The 12,501-nt window shown below is 38.1% G+C and overlaps 1 pseudogene across 1 annotated transcript; it reads left to right on the top strand.

Annotated features, from left to right (window-relative positions):
• The first annotated feature begins 9,945 nt into the window (after nucleotides 1-9,945).
• On the top strand, nucleotides 9,946-11,468 carry LOC309863017 (copine-1 pseudogene; annotated as a pseudogene). The gene has a single exon. The product of its transcript is annotated as a copine-1 pseudogene (transcript).
• The last annotated feature ends 1,033 nt before the right edge of the window (nucleotides 11,469-12,501 follow it).

The raw sequence follows: 12,501 nt of genomic DNA, 5'->3' as shown, positions 1-12,501 counted from the left end.
CTAGATATCTACTTGGTGCTAGCTGTTGTGACAGAAAATTACTTCCAAATGTCCTTCTCACTCACTTTAGAGCCGTAGTGAATCATGATGACCAAGTCTTGGCCATAGTCATTAAAAAAAAAAAAAAAAAAAAAAAAAAAAAAACCCAAATCCCCTGCCTAAGACATTTTTGCTAAGATTCCTGTGAGAATGTGTTGACAGGGGAAAAAGTTGAGTGCTACTGAAGGCAAAAACATGTGTATTATTGGAAAGATATATGGACTACTCATCTGGTGTGATATACATAAATATGGAGTGATTTTAGATAAAGAATAAATGGTCCCTAAGACACTAAAAGCATAGCCAACAACAACAAAAATAGATAAACTGGACTGCATTAAAATTGAAAACATCTGTGCCAAAAGAAATAATCAACAGAATGAAAAGGCAAGTTGTGGAATAGAAGAAAATATTTGTAAATCATATATCTGATAAGAGATTAATATCCAGGAAATATATATATTTATATGAATAGTCATATATATGACTTTAGAATATATATATGAATATATATTTATAAAGAAATCATACAACTCAACAACAACAACAAAAACAATTTAAAAATGGGCAAAGGACTTGAGTAGACTTTTCTCCAAAGAAGACATAAAAATGGCCAGTAAGTACATGAAAAGATGCTCAACATCACTAGCCATTAAGGTAATGGAGGTCAAAATCACAAAGAAGTACTGCTTTATACCCATTAGGATGGCCACTATCAAATAAACAGAAAATAATAAATGTTGGCAAGGATATGGAGAAATTGAAACTTTTCTGCCCTGTTGCTGGGCACAAAAATGTGGAATATCCACTACTGAAAACAGTATGGTAGTTTCTCAAAAAAATTAAACATAGAACTACCATGCAACCCAGCAATTCCAGCAATTCCAATACCATGCGACCCAGAATTAAGAGCAGGGCTCAGAGATATTTGTACATCTATGATTATAGCAGCACTATTCACAATAGCCATAAGGTGGAAGCAACCCAAATGTCCATTGCTAGATGAATAGATAAATAAAATGTGATAATGCATATAATGGAATATTATTTAGCCTTAAAAAGGAAGGAAATTCTGATATATGCTATAACATGGATGAACCTCCATGACATTGTACCAAGTGAAATAAACCTGGCAAAAAAGACAAAATAGTATAGGATTCCACTTATATGAAGTATCTAGAGTAGTCAAACTTGTAGAAACAGAAAGTAGTATGGTGGTTTCTAGGAGAAGCAAATTGGGAGTCGTTGTTTAATGGGTATAAACTCTTGTTTATTGAAAGACGAAGAGTTCTGGAAGTCTGTTTCACAACAACATGAATATATTTAACACTACTGAACTGTATGCTTAAAAATGGTTAAGATTGGGGGTGCCTGGGTGGCTCAGTCAATTAAGCATCTGCCTTCAGCTCAGGGGTCCTGGGATCTGAGTTCCACATTGGACATCCTGCACACTGGGGAGCCTGCTTCTCCCTCTTCTGCTCCCCCTGCTGGTGTTCTCCCTCTCTGTCAAATAAATAAAATCTTTTTTTTTTCTCCCTTGAGGTATTTAAAAAAAAAAAATGTTTTAATAATTTTAAATTGTCCCAGGGGTACAAAAATCTTTTTTAAAAATGGCTAAGATTGTAAGTTTTGTACTACATTTATTTTACCACAATTAAAAATAATAAGGATAAGTATATGGTCCCAATACAATTTTAGAAAGTTGATTTCTTTAAACAAACACTTTTCTCAAGGATTTTAAAATCTACAGGACTTTACCTGGAGTCAGACCGTGGGCCATCAGCTCAAAGGAATACAGACTTCAAAATCTGAGACAGAGTCAACAAGTCTTTCTCCTCATAACTGATAGTAATAAGGATAGCACACAACAGAAGAGATGTCTTTAAGACTCTGGGAACAGCAATTGTTAGTTGCATTATTCAAAGTTCACCAGTGAAAGAGAACCAATAGGATATATGTAGAGACAGATTTATTTTAAGGAATTGGCTCCAATGAGTGTAGGGACTGGCATGTCTAAAATCTATAGGGCAAACTGAAGACTAGAAATTTGTGCAGGAGTTGATGTTGCAGTCTTGAGTCCAGACACTACAAACTCAGGCAGGATTTCTATATTGCATTCTAGAGGCAGATTTCTTTCCTGTTCGGGGACCTCAGCCTTCAAATAATTCGATGAGACCTACCCACCTAATGGAGGCTGATCTGCTTTATTCAAAGTCTACTGGATATGTATATGTATATGTATATGTATATGTATATGTATAAGTATATGTCAATCTCATTTAAAAAAATACCTTCAAAGCAACATCTAGACTGGTATTTGACAACAAATTGGTACCATAGCCTAGCTAAACTGACATCTGAAATTAACCATCACATCAATGATACAGATTTTCTCTTAAATCATTCGTATTTGTATAAGTGAATTTCTTTTTTTTAATATTTTATTTATTTATTTGACAGAGAGAGATCACAAGTAGTCAGAGAGGCAGGCAGAGAGAGAGAAGGAAGCAGGCTCCCCGCCGAGCAGAGAGCCCGACGCCTGACTCGATCCCAGGACCCTGAGATCACGACCCGAGCCAAAGGCAGCGGCTCAACCCACTGAGCCACCCAGGCGCCCCGTATAAGTGAATTTCTAATACAAGTAGTCATTTTGGGAAGTTACACATTTATTCTTCTGGTGTTTTCTTTGTTCTCTTTTGGAAAGTCTCCTTTTGTACCAGTCACAGAACCAGTGTCAAGCCCCCCCCCAAAAAAAATGAGTATCTTGGATTATAACCAAAATGCTACTATTTGGCTTATTTAGACAATTCATTAAAATAACTTTGTTCCAAAGACTTTAGGACTATTTTTAAAAATCAAATTCACTTTCAAAGTTAAAAATTTACCACCTTTGATACTGGCACAAAAATAGACACATAGAATAGAAAGCCCAGAAATGAACCCACAATTATATGGTCAACTAATCTACAACAAAAAAGGCAAGAATATACAACAGAAAAAAGTCTGTTCAACAAATAGTGTTGGGAAAACTGGACAATTGCATGCAAAAGAATGAAACTGGACCACTTCCTTACTCCATACACAACGGAACTCAAAATGGATTAAGACCTAAATGTGAGACCTGAAACCATCAAAACCCTATAAGAGAGCACAAGCAGTAATTTCTCTGATATCAGCCACAGAAACATTTTACTAGTTATGTCTTCTAAGGGAAGGGAAACAAAAGCAAAAATAAACTATTGAGATTATGTCAAAATAAAAGGCTTCTGCACAGCGAAGGAAACAAGCAACAAAACAAAAGGCAACCTATTCAAGGGGAGAAGATATTTGCAAAAGACATACCAAAAAAGGGTAAATACATAAAGACCTTATAAAACTGAACACACACACACAAAATAATCTAATTTAACAATGAGCAGAAGACATGAACAGACCTTTTTCCACAGAAGACATACAGATGGCTAACAGACACATGAAAAGATGTCCACCACGGAACAGCAAGGAAACGCAAATCAAAACCACAAGGAGGTATCACCTCGCACCCGTCAGAATGGCTAAAATAAAAAACTCAAGAAACAACAGGTGTTGGCAAGAATGTGTAGGAAAAGGAACCCTCATGTAATGTTGGTGGGAATGCAAACTGGTACAGCTACTGCAGAAAATACTGTAAGTTTCTTCAAAAACCTTATGATCCAGTAATTCCACTACTGGGTATTTACTCAAAGAACACAAAGCACTAGTTAGAAAAGATGCATGTGCCTCTATGTTTATTGTAGCTTTATTTACTTTTTAAATTATTATTATGTTATGTTAGTCACCATACAACACATCATTTGATGTAGTGTTCCAAGATTCATTGTTTGCCTATAACACCTAGTGCTCCATGCAGTATGTGCCCTTCTTAATACCCATCACCAGGCTCACCCATCCCCTCACCCTCCTCCCCTCTAAAACCCTCAGTTTATTTCTCAGAGTCCATAGTCTCTCATGGTTCAACTCCCCCTCCAATTCCTGCCTCTCTCATTTTTCCCTTCCTTCTCCTAATGTTCTCCCTGCTATATTTACAATAGCTAAAACATGAAAGCAGCCTAACTGTCCATCAATAGATAAATGGACAAAGAAGATATGGTATGTGTATATATAAACATATATATGTACACACACGCACAATGGAATATTACTCAACCATAAGAAAGAATGATATCTTGCCATTTGCAACAAGGGCACAGATTGATCTAAAGGGTTTATAACTAAGTGAAATAAGTCAGTCAGAAAAAGATCATTACTGTATAATTTCACTCATATGTGGAATTTAAGAAAAAAACAAAGAAGAAAGGAGACAAGAAAGTAGGCTCTTAAATACAGGGAACAAGAGGGAAACTAGGTATGAGGATGGGTGAAATAAGTGAAGGAATTAAGAGTACAATTATGATGAGCACTGAGTAATGTATAGAGTTATTGAATCATTGTATTGTACACCTGAAGCTAATATTGTACTGTATGCTAGCTATACTGGAAATAAATACATACATGCATACATACAAACATACACAAAAAATTAAACACTAAAAACAAAATATTTACTACCTTTTACAATCTTTAAAGCACGTGTCACTAAAACCATTGCACAGGTATTTCAAAAACTGATTCAAATATCAACATTACTGGATTTAGCATAGCACTCCCGAAGACAAAAATCTTTCAGGAGTTGTCTTCTCTCTTCCTCATGAATACAAGGTGGTCATTAATAATTAAATTTTTAAGCTAAGTTTTAACTATGAAGTTGTAGTATTGGGAATTTTAATGTGAAGGAATATTAAAATGACAAATATAAAAGATCTCAATCACATTGTTGATAATAGGGAAAAGACAACCACAGGAATCTGATTAATTACATTATAATATTAACTTAAACTGGTTAGAATACTGTGTAGCATCTACAGGGTTAAAGGCCGAGATAGGAAATATATACACAGTTTTTAGGCAGTAAAATTCCCAAAATTTGTATGCAACATTTTATGAACATGTTCACTTTTCTAAGGCAAAAGATCATAACTTTGGTACATGATATAACCCAAAAGTAGTTAGGAATATTTAGGATATAACCCAAAAGTAGCAGAGGAATATTTAAAACAATGAAAAAATGTTCAAGTTATATTGCTGAGTAAAAAGACAAGATATAAAGGAATGCGTATGGTATGGTGTATTTAAATATTTTTAGGTATGCCTAGTAAATAATGATGGAAAAAATACACACCAAAATATTAACAGGAATAACCTCTGAGTAGTGAGATTATAAATAGTTTCTTTGTTGTTTGTCTTATTTTGCTTTGCTGTTGGCTTGTCTGTACTTTCTGTTTTCTACAATGATATATACTGCTTTTACAAAGAAGAAAAAATAATAAAAATTTAAGTTGAAAATGTCAAGTAAAAGAATGATTTGTCTTTATGTCATCAACACGGTTCAGACTACCTAAGTTCTAATTACTAGTCAAACTATCTCTGTTTGATAGTAATGGTATCTGTAATAACAATTATAAGGACGATAATAATAAGTACTTTATAACAAACTATACAAGTGGTGCCTCTATTAATTGATTGGGACTCATATATGTCTCCTTATAAATCAGTTAGCTGGAATTTGGGTTTAGAAATTAGTTTAGTGTGAATTTAGTTGACATGAATCAATCTCCCTTGGTCTGTTCATCCATAACTGAGAAGAAAATCAATTTCTGAGTTTGCAAAATTAAAAACCCCATATGATTATATCTTGATTATCTTATTAACGAATTTAACAAAGATATAAGATAATGGCAGTCTCTTCCCCCAAAAAACTAGACTCATGGATAGATTATCTCCATTTTTTTTTAAATAAAGATTTTTATTTTATTTATTTGACAGAGAGAGATCACAAGTAGGCAGAGAGGCAGGCAGAGAGAGAGGAAAAGAAGCAGGCTCCCTGCTGAGCAGAGAGCCGGAGGTGGGGCTCAATTCCAGGACCCAGGATCATGACCTGAGCCAAAGGCAGAGGCTTAACCCACTGAGCCACCCAGGCGCCCCAGATTATCTCCACTTTTAAAGCGCTTGCCTTTTTATAACTTTTTCTTAAGCTGTTGGTATTATCACCTACTGCTGGAAAATACTAGCAACTGACAAAATGAATAATAAAATAGCAAACAAATATTAATAAACAACAATTAGTTCAATGGCTCATTGTTATTTTTTCACAGACAATAGTGTTTTAGATTTTGCATAGATTTGGGGGATTCCCGGAAATAGGAACTCCGGAAAGCAGAATTAGACATATAATACATAGGTGTATTGGGGGAAATGCTCATGAAGGACAAAGGGGAGAAGGACCTGCTCCTGCTCCTGCAGGTCAAGAAAAAGAAACTCCAGATCATGTTTCTCATCTGACACCTATGACAGGAGAGAGGGAGGGAAGAAGGACTTTATAGCAAGAGACTCAGACTACGGTGACCTCTGTGAAAATCCCAGCCAGCCTCATAAGAAGGTCAGAGTGAAGATTACCCATTGAGAATTTCTACGTTGAAACAGAAATAGCCCAGCTCTTGTATAGCTGTCATGCCCAGTCACTGGCTGGGACTTGGCTTTTGCGTGAGTGCTGGAGCTGACCCCAAATGTGCAACAGCTTATGGCTCACTGCTTTCCTCACAGTAGGTTCTGTCTTGAGGGGTGAGCTGGGTGGCATACTTGGATCATTGCCACAGGTTCCTTTTTTTTTTTTTTAAAGATTTTATTTATTTATTTGACAGATCACAAGTAGGCAGAGAGGCAGGCAGAGAGAGAGAGAGGAGGAAGCAGGCTCCCTGCTGAGCAGAGAGCCCCATGAGGGACTCGATCCCAGGACCCTGAGATCATGACCTGAGCTGAAGGCAGCAGCCTAACCCACTGAGCCACCCAGGCGCCCACAGGTTCCTTTTTTTATATCTTACATGTAGATTGTTTTTTGTTACTAAAGTTGTTCTCAGTCTATGATGGAAGTAAATATCCCATTCTTTCTCCCATGTCCCCAAAAGAGCATAGTGTTCCTAATTGCAATCTACAAAGACAATGACTTCCAGGTGTCCCCATTTTAAAAATTTGAGACCCATTTCTGCTTTGGAGTCAGAAGATTTGGATACCTTCATCACTTTCTACCTGCATTGCCTTGAGCAAGGTACCTAACATTGCTGAAAATAATTTCCTTATCTGTAAAGTGGGAATATCCATGTCTTACCCTACAGAATTATCTTAAAGATTAAACTCAATAACATACGTGAAAATCTCTGGCGTAGAAAAAGCATTTGATAACAGGTACTATTCCATCTAGCTTGTCATCATTACCTTACTTTACCTGGACAAGTTATAAAATTCATAAACCTCAATTTCCTCATTTAGCACATAGAGTAATAGGACTCCCTGTGGCACTGGATTATTGCAATAATTAGATGAAATAATACAAAGAGAGCATTTATTCCATACCTGACATGCCATAACCCTTCAATAAATGTTCCTGATTAGAATTATTTGCTATAAGCCCATTCATTCATTTTAATTTTGAAGTTCAGACAAATTTGATTTACTACCTATTCTATGGCAATCATAAGAACTAATAATACCTCAATAGTTATTTTTCTCAAATTGATATCTCCTTTGAAGTAAGTACACACAAACACCACTACTTGACAAAGATGACCCAGTACTATACAATAATAACAAGACTAAGATAGCAAGCAGTTTTACTTTATTGATCAACCACTTTAAAATTTGCTTCTGATAGAAAACACGCTTAGATTTTTCCACATGTGTTAGCCATTGATTATTGCTATCACCATTAAAAATAATAACAATGATATAATTTTTACCTGAAGGCCTCAGTTTATTTTAGGTATTTTTTCTTAGTTTCAAAGCTTCAACTGGACATTTTAAATGTAAATTGGATTCATTTTTCTTTCTGTTCATCCACCAATTTTTTCCCTGACAGTTTATCGCTTGAAACTTCATAGAGTTAGGGACAGGGAAATAGTTGCAGGGTGGTGGTGTTTAAAAACAAGGGAAGACTACAGAAATATATATTCTATATCCATTCATCTGTCAATGGGCATCTGGGCTCTTTCCATATTTTACAATGGAATATTACTCAGCCATCAAAAATAATGAAATCTTAACCATCTGCAATGACATGGATGGAACTAGAGGGTATTATGCTAAATGAAATAAGCCAATCAGAGAAGGATAATTATCATGTGATTTCACTCGTGTGGGATTTTTTTTAATTTAATTTTTTTCCAGGGTTCCAAGATTCATTGTTTATACACCACACCCAGTGCTCCATGTGGAATTTAAGAAACAAAACATATGATCATAGGGGAAGGGAGACAAAAACAAAATAAGATGAAATCATAGAGGGAGACAAAACATAAGATACTCTTAACCATAGGAAACACCGAGGATTGCTGGAGGGGAGGTGGGTGGGCAGATGGAGTAATAGGGGATGGGCATTAAGGAGGGCACGTGATGTAATGAGCACTGGGTGTTATATGCAACTGATGAATCACTGACTTCTACCTCTGAAACTAATAATACACTGTATGTTAATAAATTGAATTGAAATTTTTAAAAAAGAAATATATATTATATAATCCCTTGAAAGTAAGATGGGAATGGAACACTGGAAACTTCCAAAACTTCCAGTATTCCAAAGGCAATACTACAAACTCTCACCCTGACCACCGAGTACTGGAAAATGAAAAATGAAAAATGAAAGACAGTCATAGATAAGCCATACATTCACAGATTGACAATTCCAGATTTCACAAGGCTAGTACACCCGACAAAGCTAGTCTCTAGACTCTGGGTGGGAAGCTTTTCTTTCAAATTTGGAAAAATAAAAAATAAAAGGAAATCTCCTTGTTGGCTCTAAGCTCTTGGGTAAAATCGTCAAACATGCTTGTTCCTAAAAAGGAGACAAATTTGATCAAAAGTACATTAAGACCACAAGCTCTTTTCTCCTAAAGCCAAAAAGTAATCACCCCTCAGTGAGTAATAATGTTTCCCTCTAATCAGCAGAGTTTAATTATAGCAACTAACTCAAACACTCAGGCTTTTATTAAATTATTGATTCAAAAACCTATGACTTGGGACACCTAGGTGGCTCAGTCAGTTAAGCATCTGCCTTCAGCTCAGGTCATGATCCTGGGGTCCTGGGATCCAGTCCCACATCAGGCTTCTTGTTCAGCAGGGTGTCTGCTCCTCCCTCTACCTGCTGCTCCCTCTGCTTGTGCATTCTCTCTCTGACAAATGAATAAATAAAATCTTTTTTAAAAAAATCTGTGACTCAATAGCTAGATTTTCAAGATTTATTCAAAACGTGTAATTTTCCACCATCACAAATCACCAAGAATTCAAAAATATTGATGACCTTTAACAAAGGTGTGACAGGGAGCACCTGAGTGGCTCAGTGGGTTAAAAGCATCTGCCTTTGGCTCAGGTCATGATCCCAGGGTCCTTGGATGGAGCCCCGAGTTGGGCTGGGAGCCTGCTTCCCGCCCGTCCCCCCAACCGCGTGCCTCTGCCTACTTGTGATCTCTGTCTGTCAAATAAATAAATAAAAGCTTTAAAAAAAAAAAGGTGCAACAGAACTATATTATTACCAAACATAGAACATTTTTCATGAACTAAGAGTCAGAACTTAACTTTTCATGGCCACAATCCCATGAAATTCAGCTTACCTGGTCCTCTCTCGCAGATATGAAGGCCAACTCGCTAGTTAGAAAGAGTAAGTTTTGTTTCCCAAAAGTGAATAAGGGGAAAAAAAAAGAAGCAGCTACAACTGCAGAGGTTGATGCAATTTTAAAAAAACATAAACAAGGCTGGTGGCCATTTTGTGACGTAGCGAAGGAGATGGCCCACTGCGTGACCTTGATTCAGCTATCCATTTCCTGTGACCACCTCATTGACAAGGACATTGGCTCCAAGTCTGACCCATTCTGCATCCTTTTACAGGATGTGGGAAAGGGAAACTGGACTAAGCTTGGCCAACTGAGCGAGTACGGAACTGTTCAAGCCCCAAGTTCTCCAAGACTGCAGCTTGAGTACCACTTTGAAACAATCCAGAAGCTCCGATTTGGTATTTATGACATAGACATAATGAGCTGGGGAATGACTTCCTAGGAGGGGCTGAGTGTTCCCTAGAAGAGGTATCCACTCAGAAGATGAAGGATAGTCGTATAGTGACCATGGAGGTGGAGGCCAAAAACCTAGATAAGGACTTCCTGGAGAAATTGGATCCATTCTTGGAGTTCTTCCATCAGGGTGATGGGAAACGGCACCTGGCATACAGATCTGAGGTAATCAAGAACAACTTGAATCCTACATGGAAACACTTCTCTGTTCCCCTTCAGCATTTCTGTGGGGGAGATCCCAGCACACCCATCCAGGTGCAATGCTCAGATTATGACAGTGATGGTTCACATGATCTTATTGGTACCTTCTACACCAGCTTGGCCCAGCTGCAAGCAGCCCCCACTGAGTTTGACTGGATCCACCCTGAGAAAAAGCAGAAAAAGAAAATCTGCAAGAACACTGTGACTGTTTGTGTCAAGATTTGCCAAGTAGAAACACAGTATTCGTTCCTGGACTACGTGATGCGAGGCTGTCAAATTAACTTCACTGTAGACATTGACTTCACGGGCTCCAATGGAGATCCTTCCTCCTCCAACTCTCTGTACTACCTGAGCCCAGCAGGGGTCAATGAGTACCTGACAGCACTGTGGAGTGTGGGCAGCATAATTCAGAACTATGATTCAGACAAGCTATCCCAGCATTTGGATTTGGGGCCCAGGTACCCCCTGATTAACAGGTATCCCATGAATTTGCCTTGAACTTTGACTGCAGTAACCCCTACTGCACAGGCTTCCAGGGCATTGTGGATGCTTACCACCAAGCCCTGCCCCAAGTTCACCTCTATAGCACCACCAACTTTGTAGCCATCATCAACCATTGGCTAGGTTGGCAACCCAGGCTGCATATCAGAGGACTGCCTTGCAATACTTCGTGCTGTTGCTGCTGACTAATGGTGCTGTGACAGATGTGGAGGCCACATGTGAGGCTGTGGTGCATGCCTCTCACCTGCCCATGTCAGTGATCATCGTAGGTGTGGGTGGTGCTAACTTCAAGGCCATGGAGCAGCTGGATGCTGATGGTGGACCCTTGCATGCATGCTCTGGAGTGGCAGCTGCCTGTGACATAGGGCAGTTTGTGTCCTACCACCACTTCCAGAATTCCCCCATTGGGAGTCACTGGCACAGACTGTGCTTGCAGAAGTACCCACACAACTCGTCTCCTACTTCAAGGCCCAAGGTTGGGCCCCATTCAAGCCACTTCCACCCCCAGTCAAGAGCCCTGCACATGCTCCTCAGGCTTAGATTCTCTTAGAGGAAGTAGCTATGGCTAGTTCTCAGCCTTGTGCCCCCTAGGTCTCTGTGGGCATGGTTCAATCCTGCACACATTCCCCAGTGCTACACTTTACATTTTATACTTTTATATTTGCTCCTGCTGTTACTCTTGACCCCTCTGCTTGCCCCCAGAGTCCTTCATTTAATAGAGGTCAGTGAAAGTCAAAACAAAACAAAACAAAAACAAAACACAAACAAAACACCGGATAGAAGTCAACTTGATGAACAGAGGAAGCCACAGATGCTTTGAGCAATGGACAGTGTGTATCATTTCTTCCTTCCATTATCAGACATTTATTATGTGCCTACTGTATGCCAAGCTCACTGGTAAGCTAAGTAGGATTAACCATACCGTAATTTCAGGCCGTCCAAGAAACCATCACGCAAGCAACCCATGTAGTACCAGTTACAAGGCTGATTCCTTTTTTTACTTTTTAAAATTTATTTTATTTTTTTAAAAAATTTTATTTGTTTGTCTGAGAGAGAGAAAGAGCATACAAGGAAAGGGAGGGAAAAGCAGGGTCCTTGCTGAGCCAGGAGGCCGACGCAGGACTCGATTCCGGACCCTGGGGTCATGAACTGAGCTGAAGGCAGATGATTAGCCAACTGAACTACCCAGCATCCTGCACGTCTGATTTCTAATAACTGGTCCCCCTCTATGAAAAAGGAATTCCTTCTGCTAGCAAGTGACTCATAAAATAGGTCCTCCCCCTCCCCAATACCTCAGGTGATAAAATTTACTTCAAAACTTCTATGGCTTAGATTTTTTTTCAGGAACAAATTAAAGACCAAAACCAGTTATTTTTGTATTAAGTTTTTTAAAAAGCTGAATGAAATGTAGCAATATTTCTCTCTATCTATCTCACTTCTACGTGCAGATTCTTAGTTTGCATACAATTACCAACATAAGTCATTTGACCCTATCTTCTAAAATATGCTTTGATATAAAAAGAGAGAGCACAAAAATAGTGGAGAGATGGGGTTAGGTATACAGCACACTGCT

This window comes from Mustela nivalis (genome assembly GCF_964662115.1).
Source record: "Mustela nivalis genome assembly, chromosome: 4".
Lineage (NCBI taxonomy): Eukaryota > Metazoa > Chordata > Mammalia > Carnivora > Mustelidae > Mustela > Mustela nivalis.
The sequence above is the reverse complement of the archived record's forward strand: the minus strand, read 5'-3'. Positions and strand labels throughout refer to the sequence as shown.